This window comes from Salvelinus sp. IW2-2015, unplaced genomic scaffold (genome assembly GCF_002910315.2).
Source record: "Salvelinus sp. IW2-2015 unplaced genomic scaffold, ASM291031v2 Un_scaffold861, whole genome shotgun sequence".
NCBI lineage: Eukaryota > Metazoa > Chordata > Actinopteri > Salmoniformes > Salmonidae > Salvelinus > Salvelinus sp. IW2-2015.
In genome coordinates this window covers 460,298-476,573 of record NW_019942631.1, presented here as the reverse complement: position 1 = coordinate 476,573, position 16,276 = coordinate 460,298, and the positions used below count along the sequence as shown (strand labels likewise).

At 42.2% G+C, this 16,276-nt stretch overlaps 1 pseudogene; it reads left to right on the top strand.

Moving 5' to 3' along the window:
* LOC112069030 (1-phosphatidylinositol 4,5-bisphosphate phosphodiesterase beta-4-like) overlaps positions 1–16,276 on the top strand; it is a 59,895-nt pseudogene that overhangs the window by 1,672 nt on the left and 41,947 nt on the right.

The window sequence follows — 16,276 nt, the reverse complement described above, 5'->3', positions numbered from 1 at the left end:
CTCTCTCTCATTCTCTCTTCCTCTCTCATCGCTCTTCTTTCTCTCTTTTATATTCCTCCAACTGATTCTCTCTACAGGAGGGCCAGGTTCTAGAATGTTCTCTGATCAACAGTATTCGAGTTGGAGCCGTGCCACGGGTGAGATTTTGGAAACACAATATCATCCCTCTCTCTATCCCTTCCTCTCTCTATCCCACCCTCCGTCCATCCCTCTTTCAAACAACCTTCATGCCTTCCCACCCGCTCCTTTTTTACTCTCTACCTCACAGTCTTTCTCTCTATCCATCTCCTCGACCTTACGACCCTACCATTCCAGCCTGAGGACCAAGTCATAATTGGGGTGACGGTGACGTCACTAAGGGCAGCGGAACTTGAAGTGGCCAAGGCAACAGAACAGAGCGAACAGGACAGAGTTAGTCTGTTGAGCCACTGTTCCCACCACCGTTAATACACTATTGATCAGTACAACGTTTCAAGGACAGTAGTAGTGAATGCTAAAGGAAATGTTGGTGAAATATAGGTTACTGCTGCTCATTGCCCTTCAGATCCTAGACCAAGTACATCTACATTCAGCAACATTAAATATTGAATACTTTAATGTTTATAACCCTSCAGGTTTCTAGCTGTATCTAAAGCTTGTTATTTGACCTTGGATGATGTTTCTTACCTGGGAGGGATACTGTAACAATTCCTCTAGAATATAGTTAGTTGACTCGATAGAAAAATGATTTCCAACAGACAAACGCTATTCAGTACTCTTGGATTGAAAGCTGTGTATGCCAATGTCTAGGCTGTTATGTTTCACTGAAAGACCTTTCTGCTTTCTTTAAACAGAAAGGATTTGTTGAAGATAGAGCCAATATTAACCACAGAGTATTCTTTTCATGAACATCAGGGCTGAACACACACACACACACACACACACACACACACACACACACACACACAGCTAGTACCTCCATTAAATATTGACTGCCTCAGTAATTCCCTGGTCGTATCCTGCTGTAGTGTAATATTTGCCATCATGTAGGCAACATGAATTATGGAAGGACCCAGGGTCCTGTGGGAGTTCTTATACAGATGCCTGACTATAATTAAGGTGTCTTTCTCAGAAACGCCTGAGAATAAACCCATTGCACAGCTCCGAACAAATACTCAAAACATCTTTAAGAAATCACACTGGTGTGTATTGTTGACAGAAMGGAAGGGGCTCTAGGTGTGAGACAGTGTGTGTGTGCATGCGTCTGTTCATGGCGTACGTGTGTGTGTGGTGTGTGTAAGGCCGTGTCCCTCCCTGTGTGTGTATGGTAAGGGGACGTGTTCTTCTTGGTAAACAACAGACAAAGAGCCACTTATCTCATGGCTGATCTCTGTTGGACTCCTGAATTACACAATCACACTGAACTATTGGCGCTAAATCAGTGAACCCAGAAAAAAGAATCACATTGATGATAATTGGCTGTATTAGCATTAATAAACAGAGGCTAGCCTTGCAGAAYGAATCGTCTGTTGCTATCCAGTTGATTCAGTCACACGACAGATATTCTGCTTGTACTAGATAGTTCAAAATGGGGAATCCTCAATTACTCCATATTAAATTGAAAAATTGATTTTCCAGATAAAATGGTTAATCAGTGGAATGATGTTCTCTCTCTCTCTTTCTCTCTCTCTCTCTCTGTAGGACCCTAAGATCCTGTCTTTGTTTGAGGCAGCGGGGAAGAAGGAGGAGGAGCTGGAGGGATGTGTCATCTGCGTTTGCAGCGGCACCGACCTCGTCAACCTGTCCTTCATGTACATGGTGGCTGACAGCCCAGACACTGCTAGGGTATACACTCAACGCTAATACAACATTCATACAACATTAATATTACATTACACATATTACTGATCTGGTCAACCAGGCCTGACACAGCTATGGTAAATACACATTACCAGACAATGCTAGGGTAAGGCAAGCACACAGGTTTGTGTCATGAACAGTGCTTGTGCCCATMGAAATAGRGATTTTCTCCAATGCTGGAAGGGTGGCCCTGAGTGAAAAGGTTTGGGAACACCTGTGTTCCGTCTCATCTGGCCCCAGGGGTGGAGTGGCTCTCTCTCAATCCTCTCTCTCTCTCTCTCGCTCTCTCTCTTCTCTACTTCTCGTCTTTCTCTCATTCTCTCCTCTCTCTCCTCCTCTCTCCTTTTCCTCTTTTTTTCTCTTTTTTCCCTTTTTTCTCTTCATTCTCCTCTCTCTTCTCTCTCTCTCTCGCCTCCTCTCTCTCTCTCTCTCTCCTCGCTTCTACACACACTCTGAGTATCTATAGGAACACATCTCTCTTCTCTCTCTCTCTCTCTCGTCGGTCTGTCCTCTCTTCCTCTCTCTCTCATCTCTTTCACGACCTCTCTCTCACCTCTCCTCTCTCTCCTCTCGCTCGTCTCACACACTCTGAGCCATCTTAGACAACATCTCCTCTTCTCAACACACCTTGGCCATCTAGAAACATAGAACATCTCTTCCTCTCTCTCTCTCTCTCTCTCTCTCTCTCTCTCGCACACATCTCTCTCTCTCTCTCAACACCTCTCTCTCTCACACATCTCTCACCACACTCTCTCACACACCCTCTCCTCTCTCTACACCATCTCTCTCTTTCACATCTTCTCTCTCTCTCTCTCCGCCACACATTCTCCTCTCGTCATCTCACACCACACCACATCTCTTCTTCTTTCTCTCTCTCTCTCACACACACACATCCTCTCTCTCTCTCTTTCCCACACACATCTCTCTCTCCTCCTCTCACACAACATACCCACAATCTTCTCTCTCTCCTCTCTCTCTTCTCTTCTCTTCTCTCTCTCTTCTCACTCTCTCTTCTCTTCACACCACACTATCTCTCTCTCTCTCTCTCTCTCTCTCTCTCTCTCTCTCTCTCTCTCTCTCTCTCTCTCTCTCATATATATATCAAGCCCTTACAGGAATCTGGTTAAACATTGCCCTCTGGTGGCGACAGGGAAAACTGTTGCTAGCCAGCCAGTAGGTTGTAGACCAATCAACTGAGAACAGAAGACACATTTATGTTGTGATTACTGAAGAACCCAACAGATGATATATCAGTGAACTGATGATGATGACTTGTTTGATTCATCATAAGACATGTTGATAGAGAAAACATGAGAGAAAGAGAGATGAAGACAGAGAGATGGAGAGAGCGAGTGAGCGGAAATAGTTAACAGGGTGTCAACACYGTAGAAGACGGAATCCCAAATAATTAATAATAAACTACCTAGGCTCATCAGCCGAGCTTGAAGGTCACACACAAACACACACACGTTCATTCATGCTACCTCATTCTCTTGCTATCTCATATACAGACACACACACACACACCGTCTCACACTCTCAGCAGGCTAGTTGCCTTAAGCAGTAGACCTGGAAAGGTGACACAGTTATTCACATCAACATAACCTGGGAACAATACACACACACACACACACGTATCCAACCTCTCCACAACACACTCCTGCCCTTAGACATACACAATCAAACATGCGCATGCACGTACACACACACACCTTGGATGGAGTGGGGTAGAGAGTGCAGTTGGGAGTCATATATTTGTCTGGAGAAAGAAGAGAAGGAGACCCCTGGTCACAGACAGGGTGGCTGTGTGCCTGCATCGGGCTGTTTAGCTGTGGCTGCTCTGAGATGTTAACAGATACACTGTGAGAGAGGAGAGACACACCAAACACAGTGAAAAAGATACGTGTGAGTAAACAAACAGCCACGGAAGTCTCTGTGTGTGTGTGTGTGTTGGTGTGTGTGTGTGTGTGTGTGTTGTGTGTGTGTGTGTGGTGTGTTGTGTGTGTGTGTGTGTGTGTGTGGTGTGGGTGTGTGTTGTGTGTGTGTGTGTGTGTGGTGTGTGTGTGTGAACCCTTTTGTTTGTTTGTTTTCAGAAGTGGACAGAGGGTTTGAGGTCAGTGATTACAACTTCAGAGCCAATAACGTCTGTCCTATGACCTGCCTCAAGAAACAGTGGTATACACACACAAACACACAACACATAGTAAGTAGTAAACACACACAACACACACAGTAGTGAACACACACACAACACACACACACAGTAGTGAACACACACACATTAGTAAACACACACACAACACAGTAGTAAACACACACAGACAAACAACACACACATTCATACACATTACCACACAGACACAGATACACACACACAACTCACCACGTCTGTCCTATGTACCGCTTTATTTTTAGTTGGATGAGGATGTGCTTTCTGACCAATGTGAATGAAAGATCCAGTGAGAACGTAAGAGACACAGTTAGTACAACATTTATCAGGTCATGTTGATGACTTTGTGATGACAGCTGCCTCTCCTCTCTGGGTTCAGCATCACACGGCGTTTGCATCTGGGAAAACAGAGAAAGGAATCTTTCAGGCTCTGAAGGAACTGGGTCTGCCTAGTGGAAAGGTGCGGTGGACGTGTGTGTGTGTGGTGTGCGTGTGTTCATGGCGTGTTTGTTTGATGTTGTGCATGGTAACTTGCTGTGTCGGATCTATCATTTAACTAAACACTGAGTATACCAAACATTAGGAAACACCTTCCTATATGTTTACACCCACCCTTCTCCAATCGTCAGGAGGACTTTACAGGTTGTGAAGCGTTCCACAGGAATGCTGTCCCATGTTGACTCCAATGCTTCCCACAGTTGTGTCAAGTTGGCTGGATGTCCTTTGGGTGGTGGACCATTCTTGATACACACGGGAAACTGTTGAGCGTAAAATATTCTGGCACCTACTACCATAACCCGTTCAAAAGCACGTCAATATTTTGTCTTGCCCATTCACCCTCTGAATGGCACACATACACAATCAATGTCTCAATTGTCTCAAGGGTTAAAAATCCTTCTTTAACCTTTCTCCTCCCCTTCATCTACACTGATTGAAGTGGATTTAACAAGTGACATCAATAAGGGATCATAGCTTTCACYTGGATTCACCTGGTCAGTCTGTCATGGAAAGAGCAGGCGTTCATAATGTTTTGTACACTCAGTGTATAACGTTATCTCCCTCAGAGCGAGGAGATAGAAGACTCAGCCTTCCCCTTTGACATCTTCTACGCCCTGACTCAGAAGATCTGCCCTCGTACTGACATCCAGGAACTCTTCAACAAAATGTGAGTTGTCACTAGCTCTACTCCCCAGACCTCTTTTACTGTACTCTCTACCCTCAATAGCTACTCTGTTCTACTTCAGCCTACTGTAGAAAGCTAACTGCACCCTGAATGCTAGTCACGTCTAAGTGTGCAGTTAGTGTAGGAGWAACAAGGTCTGAAATCACACAACCCAGTTAATGATGTCTTTTCAACCAGTTTTGCTCACTGGGAAGACATTTACTGTACAATATCTACAACATTTTATTGCTATGTATTTTTCCAGCATATTCCCAACTGTGATTGTGATAGTAATGAGATATTTAGTAATGGCCGTTTGTTCAACTGTTGTGTTGATAGCTGTAGTGTAGACACTGTATGTGAATGACGGAATAGAGAGTTGAAGAAGAGTGAGAGAGAGATTGTTGTAGTATGTTGGTGTTTGGTTGAGAGATCAACATTTATTAAACAGTCTGCAGCTTCTCTACTAATAACCTCTGGGAAACCTAACCTGCTTAAACAGTGACACATTAACACGTTTGTTTTAAACTAACTCAACAGTATTTAAATGTTCGACCTGTGGTGATTTTAACATGTTATAGAAATGTTGATATAAAAATGTAACACCACAGTGTTCTATTTTGACCCTTTAAAAAACCCTTCTGCTTTCTAGTTACTGACTGGCTGAGAGGGTTTTTAAGAAACATAACATTTTGTTTTTCTAATTAATTCCTTTGCAGCAATGGGGACAAAAGTGATTTTTTAAACGTAGACCAGTTAGTCAGCTTTCTGAATGAAGTAAGCGCTTTATCATTCATTAACTTCTCTGTGTGACTGCTTGACCCCTCCCCTCTCACCTGACACAGGGTCCAACTTGCTCTCAGGCAATGATATAGGATCCGTTTCAGATGACCCTCCTCAAATCCTTAAAGRAACATTTCACCATTTGCRACTTCATATTCATCATCTCCACTACCTCCCCAACATCAACATGTGTGAAAATGGCGTGTTTCTATGTTCYGTAAAAAATATTACGAAGGCAATTCGTAGGCAATGCCTACTTACAATTGGTCAAAATCACACGAATAAGACAGATGATGTCATTGGAAMCACTTATCTTYCTATATATKTTTTACTGTAAAACATAGAAACACACCATTTTCACATATGTGGTGGTGCTGGAGATGATGAATATGAAGTTGAAAAATGGGGAACAATTGGGAGATACACTGCAAAACYGATCTTAGATCAGTGTCTGTAGGGGTAACTTCATCCTGCCCCTCAGCTGCTTTCCCCCATCCCCGACCTATACTGAACAAAAATATAAACCCAACATGTAAAGTGTTGGTCCCATGTTTCATGAGCTGAAATATAAAGATCCCAAAAAATGTCCATAAGCACAAAAAGCTTACTTCGCTCAAATGTTGAGCACAAATTTGTTTAATTCCCCGTTAGTGAGCATTTCTCATTTGCCAAGAAAATCCATCCACCTGACAGGTGTGGCATATCAAGAAGCGGATTAAACAGTTTGATCATTACACAGGTGCACCTCGTGCTAGGGACAAAATGTGCCACTCTAAAATGTGCAGTTTTGTCACAACACAATGCCACAGATTTCTTAAGTTTTGAGGGAGCATGCAATTGGCATGCTGACTGCAGGAATGTCCAACAGAGCTGTTTCCGGGGGGAATTGAATGTTAATTTCTCTACCATAAGCTGCCTMCAACGTCATTTTAGAGAATTTGGCAGTACGTCCCACTAGCCTCACAACCACAGACCACGTGTAACCACRCCAGCCCGGGAYCTCCACATCCGGCTTCTTCACCTGCGGGATGGTCAGAGACYAGCCACCCGGACAGCTGATGAAACTGAGGAGTATTTCTGTCTGTAATAAAGCCCTTTTGTGGGGAAAAACTCATTCTGATTGGCTGGGCCTGGCTCCCAAATTTCAGCCAATTGAAATAAATAAATTAGGCCCTAATCTATTTCACATGACTGGGCAGGGCCACAGCCATACTGTAGGCCCTCCCACTTGGGAGCCAGGCCCACCCATGGCTGTGGCCCTGCCCAGTCATGTGAAATAGATTAGGGCCTAATKWATTTATTTCAATTGGCTGATTTCTTTATATAAACTCAGTAAAATTGTTGAAATTGTTGCATGTTGCGTTTATATTTTTGTTCAGTATATTTCTCCCCAGCCCCGCCTACTTGTGACTGATTGTGTAACCATGGCAACCCGGGGAGGGAGGGGCTTTCTGTTTGGCCATTTTGTCTGGTTTCTGTCTACTTGCTGCCTGCCTGCCTTCAAGTTTCACATTTTTTATTGTCACGTGCACTAGTACAGTGAAATGCTTTTCTTGCTTTCTCTTTCCTAACAATACAGTGATCAATATCAGTTCCTATTCACTCTCTTTTGTGCTAGTGGCTGCTTCTCTATCTCTGTGTGCAATGCTGAAGTGAATCCCCATTAGTACAAAGGCAGTGAATGCTACCTGCTATAGTAGCAAGTGGTGTTGTTATGATCCCTGCTGGTGTGTGAATCTCTACCCTCTCTGCTTGTGAGACCACACGCGTTCCCTCCCCACCCCATTGCAGTAGCTCTGTACCAGTAATTGTGCCATTTTGGTTTTCATTTGAACACCCACAAATGAAAGATGTGTTTGTACTGGGGTTAGTACTATATACATTGTCACTGTGTCAGTCTAAACTGTTACTCTCTGTTGTTTGTCAGCTGTGTGTGTGTTTAGTCTCTTGTTATAATGGTCCCAATCCTAACCTGACTGATGTGTGTAGCAGAGGTGGTGCAGTGAGCCTCTGCTACAGTGAGCAACACTTGCATGATGAGTAGCCTAACGCTAGCTTGAGACCTGAAAACTGCCGTTAGCTCCAGGAGTTAATGCCTAGGCATTGGCTCAGTGGGCTAAAATAGTATTGCGGTACCTAGACAAAAACCGGGTTCAAACTCAGTTGGTCACATGAGTTGTGCATGTAAAGTTTCTTGAAAGTAAAATAAATAAACAGTTTCTTGAAAGTTTTGCCAAAAGCATACATTAGTGTCCATGGCGAGATTTACGCAAAGGTTTAAGTTRCATTCACATTTCTCAAGTTAGGAATGGGACATATTTCCTTAGTGTGCAGTGACATGCATGTGTACAGTATGTGCTTGTGAGTGAGACGGTGTTGTGTATCATTGCTTTCTCCAGAATCAGCGTGACCCGCGGCTAAACGAGATACTGTTCCCCTTCTACGACCCGAAACGAGCCATGCAGATCATCGAGAAGTACGAGAGAGACTCAGACCTCAAGAAGAAAGGTGAGAGGGATGGATGTAGAGAGAGATGCAGATGTGAAGAAGAACGGTGAGAGTGGAGTGGATGGAGAGGAGAAAAAGCGAGGATTCTCCAAAGCCCAGTCTTGCTGTATACAATACTCCAGTCTTGCCTTTTCTTTAGCATGTACTGCCCTCTCCTGGTGAATAACACATTTATTTAAGCATGTACTGCCTCTCCTGGTGAATAACACTTTCTTAGCATGTACTGCCTTCTCCTGGTGAATAGCACATTTCATTAGCATGTACTGCCCTCTCCTGGTGAATAGCACATTTCATTAGCATGTACTGCCCTCTCCTGGTGAATAACACATTTCTTTAGCATGTACTGCTTCTCCTGGTGAATAGCACATTTCATTAGCATGTACTGCCTCTCTGGTGATACACATTTCTTAGATGTACTTCCTCTCTGGTGAATAGCACATTTCATTAGCATGTACTGCCCTCTCCTGGTGTAAATGCAACATTTCATTAGCATGGTACCTGCCTCTCCTGGTGAATAACACAACAGCATCACTGCCCTCAACTATACATGTTGGATGTGTGAGTGTTGACTGATGGTAAGTGAATAAAATCTAAATCTGTATATGTAGCAACGGTCATCAACATACATWAAAAAATWWAWWWATACAATTCGAATAAATGCAACAGTTGGACAATGGATGAAAATATTCCAAACGTTTTGCATTTTTATAATCCATCAGATATTGACTGAATTATAGCACTACAAAAAAACATTTTACTGGCAAAGAGTTCAGCGATTTTTGTGTTAATTCAGGTATTCAGTTTATTGTAAAATTGCACTTTTAAAAATGTATTAGAATGCCCTCATACAATAAGAAAATGTATATATCAGGTATTTTTGTATATATGTTGTGGTAAAATAAACAAAAATATTGGCGCCTCATTTGCATAAATGCCAAGGGGGTATTTGCATATATGACCTCGTTTACATAAAGGGGTGTAAAAGGGATGCAACCACGCACAGCTGTGAGCTGTAACTTTAATAACGTTGGCTTTAAMCACAACAAACTCATGTCGGGAAAGGAAAATGGAGTAACTAATCTATGCCTGTTCTGATAAAACCTTTTAGGCATTTAGACTCGGGGATGCATTGCTTTTTCACCCCTCAAACACAGGAAATAGATGGCTGAAAAAGACAGATCTTCAGCTGGGCAGGGCTAATTTATGTTAAATTTAGCAGATCCCTTACACAGTCTCCATCTACCCCTCCTACACTCCCCCAGGCCGTATGTCCAGTGATGGCTTCTGCAGGTACCTGATGTCAGATGAGAATGCCCCGGTGTTCCTGGACTGTCTGGAGCTGTACCAGGACATGGARCAGCCGCTGGCYCACTACTTCATTGCCTCCTCCCACAACACCTACCTGACCGGGAGGCAGTTTGGAGGAAAGTCCTCCGTGGAGATGTACAGACAGGTTCTGCTCTCCGGCTGCAGGTAGGTGTGGGGGGACAGGGTAGGGGTGGGGTGGTGGTGAGATGGTGGTGGGGAGGGTATGGGGGGTTGTGCGTGTGTGTGTGTTTATATACAGTATGTAAACTGTTTTGTATGTGTATGATGTCAGGTGTGTAGAACTGGACTGCTGGGATGGAAAAGGAGAAGACCAGGAACCTATCATCACTCATGGCAAGGCCATGTGYACTGACATCCTCTTTAAGGTACACACACACTCTCACACACACAAAACACTCTTTCACTCATTCAGATTTGTCTGATCATTCACACAACTTTTGTATGAATTACATATGGTAAGTCTACCCTCTTGTGTTCATAAATTGATACTGCATCTAATTGAGACCTGCAGATCCATTTGAATTTACTCTGTAGTTATTGATCAGACACTCTTATTCAGAGACTTATAGCAAGTGATATATAATGGATTCAATGTGGTTCTAACATCAATCCCCATGTTGTTGTCTCCCCCCTCAAACAGGATGTGATCTCAGCCATCAGAGAAACAGCCTTTGTGACATCTGAGTATCCTGTGATCCTGTCATTTGAAAACCACTGCAGGTAGAATTTCTAGTGATGAGCGATTAGTGCTTTTTGAGGTTGGTTTGGTTTCGGTTCGATTATTAAAAAATAATAATGTTTTTTTTTATTTTTGTTAGATTATTTGGGTTGAAGGCTGTAACAACACAGAATAAAACAAGTAATACATGTCCCATGGTGGTAGACATGCCCATTACTGCTTATCACTTATTAACCATCATTTATTCACATGACATTACGTTAATAAAATATTTTAATATTTGTTTAATTTGATGACTTTATTATTTCATTTTAAGTCATCATCTCATCTTATAGAGCTGCTTGCTATACTGTCTGACAAAATCACTATTTTGTAGTTCAAAGTAAATAAGGCATACTTCTATGACTGTATTTTTTCGGGTAGAGATACGTCATGAAGCAACAGCTGCTCTGCATATCCCCTGACCATCATGTGTTCTTCAGTCTCTTCTAGATAAACATTGCCCATTGACTTCACAGAAAAAAACAATGAAATGGGATTCAAATAATTGAACCAACATCAGCCAATTAGTTGTTTAAAAATGATTAACTGAAATGTCAGTTAATCACAGCACTAAGGATTTCACAATGATCCCAGAATGTTTTAAAAAAATTTATACATGACAATATTATTAATTCCATTACGTACCGATTGAATTACATATAACAGTGTACACTATTATGCATTTGTAATTTAATGTCCAAAAAAATGGGGGGGAAGTGGAACTAAGCACTCACACACTTTTCTTACAACGACTGACTTTGCTTGATAACTCTAAAGACCAGTCAAATGTTTTGGACACGCTACTAATTCCAGTGTAGTTTTCTTTTATTTTTAATTATTTTCTCGATGATAGAGATAATAAGTGAAGCCATCAAACTATGAATAACACATATGGAATCATGTAGTATACTCAAACATGAGTGTTAGCAAAATCAATAAAATATATATTTATATTTGAGATTCTTCAAAAGTAAGCCCCACCCTTTGCTTGATGACTGCTTAGCACACTCCTTGGCATTCTTACATCACCAGCTTCATGAGGCAGTCACCTGGAATGCATTTCAATTAACAGGTGTGCCTTGTTAAAAGTTAAATATGATGGCAAATTTTCCTTTCCTTTTAATGTGTTTTAGCCATCAGTTGTGTTTGTGACAAGGTCAGGGGTGTATACAGAAGATAAGCCACTATTTGGTACAAAGACCAAGTCCAGTATATATGGCAAGAAAGCTCAAATACAGCAGAGAGAAAACAACAATCACAGTACTTTAAGACATGAAGTCAGTCATCTGGAAAATGTCAAGAACTCTTGAACGTTTCTTCAAGATGCAGTCGTCAAAAAACCATCAAGTGCTATGATGAATACTGGCTCTCAGTGAGGACCACCACAGGAAAAGATACCCAGGTTATCTGCTGCAAGAGATTAAGTTCATTAGAGTTACCAAGCTAGAAATCGGCAATTTAACTGCAACCTCAGATTGCCACACACAGAGTCAAGTAACAGACATCTCCAACATAACTGTTCAGAACGAGACTGTGGTGAATAATGGCCTTCAAGTCAAAATTGCTGCAAAAGAAACTCCACTTACAAAAGGACACCAATAGAGAAGAAAGAACTTGCTTGGGCCAAGAGAAACCCAGCAAATGGACATGGACCAGTGGAAATGTGTCACTTTGGTCTGGAGTCCGATATTGGGATGTATTGGTTCCAACCGCCGTTTCTTTGTGAGACGCGGTGTGGGTGAACGGATGCATCTCACATGTGTTATTACCCAACGTAAAGCTGGAGGAGGAGGTGTTATGGTGGGGGGGTGCTTTGCTGGTGACACTGTCAGTGATTTATTTAGAATTCACACTTAACCAGCTTGTCTACCAAAGCATTCTGCAGTGATACACCATCCCATCTGGTTTGCGCTTAGTGGGACTATCATTTGTTTTTCAACAGGACAATGACCCAAAACAAACCTCCAGGCTGTGTAAGGGCTATTTGACAAATTGAGATGGTTTGGGATGAGTCGGACCGCAGAGTGAAGGAAACACATTAACCAGGGAGGAAAGACACATTACACACTTAACCAGCTTGTCTACCAAAGCATTCTGCAGTGATACACCATCCCATCTGGTTTGCGCTTAGTGGGACTATCATTTGTTTTTCAACAGGACAATGACCCAAAACAAACCTCCAGGCTGTGTAAGGGCTATTTGACAAATTGAGATGGTTTGGGATGAGTCGGACCGCAGAGTGAAGGAAAAGCAGCCAACAAGTGCTCAGCATATTTGGGAACTCCTTCAAGACTGTTGGAAAAGCATTCCAGGTGAAGCTGGTTGAGAGAATGCCAARAGTGTGGAAAGCTGTCATCAAGGCAATAAATTTTTATTTGTTTAACACTTTTTGGTCACTACATGATTCCATATCTGTTATTTCGTAGTTTTGATGTCTTCACTATTATTCTACAATGTAGAAAATAGTAAAAATAAAGAAAAACTCTTGAATGAGTAGGTGTGTCCAAACTTTTGACTGGTTTGATCCTGTGTGTTTTAGTAAACCCCAGCAGTACAAGATGGCTCGGTACTGTGAGGAGATCTTTGGAGACTACCTACTGAGGCATCCTCTCGAGGGATACACTGTGAGCCATCTACCTGCTACCACACTATACCTGTCTTTCTCCTTTCTACGTTGTCTATCTGTACCGTGTCTGATAGTTCATCATGGTTGAACATAATAAACAATATGGATGTGATGTTTTCATGCTACAAAAAATGTAYCATTTACTGTAAATGTCTCCTTCCATTTTGTAAAAAAGGAACGTTTGTTGTTTTTGCCAGGTTGAAGCGGGTCGTCCCTTGCCTTCTCCCATCGACCTCAAACGCAAAATMCTCATCAAAAACAAACGCTTGAAACCCGAGGTGGAACAGAGTACGTATACAGTGACAGTCAACTTTATGCAAGAATAGTTTTATATCTGCAGTTACAGATGTTGCTACTGCTGGACTGTTCTCTCACTCTGTGTGATGGTTTTGTTGACTACACTATGTTGACTTGTGTTGTTGTGTTTCTACAGAGCAGTTAGAGTCCTTTAAGAAGCACATGGAGGCTGGAGAGACCAACACACCAGCTATCTTACTGGGAGCAGAGACAGAGGAAGATGTGGAGAATGGTGAGCGTGTGTGTGTGTGTGTGTGTGTGTGTGTGTGTGTGTGTGTGTGTGTGTCACCACACCACACACACACACACACACCACACACCAACCACACGCGTCCACAAAGACACACACATCTTCTAGTGAACCGATACAAAGTGCTGCAATATTCGGTTCGAAAGTGGACTACCACAACAAGAAGGGGGAAGAAGAACCTCGTACCACAATATAATACACCTACACAACACACACACACACACACCTGGCACACACAACACCACACACCACACACACACCCACACACACCACCAACACACAACACACACACGCTCACATTCTCCCAATTTCGAACTCTGTCTCTGTGCCCAGGTAAGATAGTTGGTGTTGTTGGTTCTCCAGCTCCATGTGCTTTAAAGGACTCTACTGTCTGTTGAACAACACACAAAGTCACATAGTGTAGTCAACAAACCATCACAGAGTGAGAAGAACAGGTCAGCAGTAGAATCTGTAACTGCAGATATAAAACTTTCTTGCATTACAAGTTGACTGTCACTGATTACGTTCTGTTCACTCGGTTAAGCGTTTGTTTTTGATGAGTATTTTGCGTTTGAGGTCGATGGGAGAAGGGCAAGGGACGACCCGCTTCAACCTGCGCAATAAACCAAAACGTTCTTTTACCAAAATGGAAGATACATATTTACAGTAAAATGGTACATTTTTGTAGATGAAACATACATCCATGATTTTCATTATGTTCAACCTGACTGAACGATTCAGACACGGTAACAGATGACCAACCGTAGAAAGGAGACAACAGGTATAGTTGGTAAGCAGGAGATGGCTCACAGTGTCCCTCGCGAGAGGATGCCTCAGTAGGTAGTCTCCAAAGATCTCCTCACCAGTCCGAGCATCTTGTACTGCTGGGGTTTATAAAACACACCAGGATCAAACCCAGTCAAAGTTTGGACAACACACCTGACTCATCAGAGTTTTTTCTTTATTTTTTACTATTGTCTACATTGTAGAATAATAGTGAAGACATCAAAACTAGAAAATAACAGATATGGAATCATGTAGTGACCAAAAAGGTTGTTAAACAAATCAAAGTATATTGCCTTGATGACACTTGCCACACTGTTTGCTTCTAACAGCTTCACTGGAGATGCTTTTCCAAACAGTCTTGAAAGGAGTTCCCAAATATGCTGAGACTGTGTTGGCTGCTTTTCCTTCACTCTGCGGTCCGACTCATCCAATCCTCAATTGTGTCAAATCCCTTACACAGGCTGGAGGTTTGTTTTGGGTCGATTGTCCTGTTGAAAACAAAAATGATAGTCCCACTAAGCGCAAACAGATGGGATGGTGTATCACTGCAGAATGCTTTGGTTAGAAAGCTGGTTAAGTTGTGCCTTGAATTCTAAATAAATGACTGCAGTGTCACCAGAAAGCACCCCCCACTATAAACCTCTTCCTCCATGCTTTACGGTGGGAAATACACATGTGTGAGATCATCCGGTCCACCCACACGCGTCTCACAAGAAACGGCGGTTGCGAAACAAACATCTGCCCAATATGGACTCCAGACCAAATGACACATTTTCCAACTGGTCTCATGGGTCCATTTGCTGGTGGTTTCTTGGCCAAGAAGTCTTTTCTGTCTTATTGGTGTCCTTTGTAGTGGTTTTCTTTGCAGCAAGTTTGACCATGAAGGCGCTGATTCACACAGTTCGTCTGAACAGTTGATGTTGGAGATGTTCTTGTTACTTGAACTCTTGTGCGTTAATTGAGGTGCAGTTAATTTTTTCCGCATTCTGAGCTGGTAACTCTAATGAACTTATTCTTGTGCGCAGAGTGTTAACTCTGGGTATTCTTTTCCTCTGTGGTGGTTCTCATGAGAGCCAGTTTCATATAGACTTGTGGTTTTTGCGACTGCACTGAAAAACGTTCAAAGTTCTTGACATTTTTCCAGATTGACTGACTTCATGTCTTAAAGATATGATTGAATGTTGTTTCTCTCTGCTTATTTGAGGCTGTTCTTGCCATAATATGGACTGGTCTTTACCAATAGGGCTACTTCGGTATACCCCCACTTGTCCACACACACAACTGATTGGCTTAAAAACACATTAAGAAGGAAGAAATTCCACATATTTAAACTTTTAACAAGGCACAACCTGTTAATTGAAATGCATTCCAGGTGACCTGCCTCATTGAGCTGGGTGAGAGAAATGCCAAGAGTGCTGGCTAAGGCAGGTCCATCAAGCAAAGGTGGCTACTTTGAAGAATTCAATATAAAATATATTTTGATTTGTTTAACACTTTCTTGGTTTACACATGAATTACATATGTCGTTTTTTCATAGTTTTGATGGTTCACTATTATTTCTACACAGTAGAAAAATATAAAAATAAAGAAACCACCATGGGAATTAGTAGGCGTGTCCAAACCATTTGATCTGGGGTTTGTAGTTATCCCAGCAAAGTCAGTGGCTTGTAAGAAAAGTGTGAGTGTTAGTTCCATTTCCCCCCCCATTTTTTTGGGAATTAAATTACAAATTCATAATAGTTACCTGTTATATGTTGTCAATCGGACGTAATGTGGAACGATACAGTGAATATGCTTTGTTCATG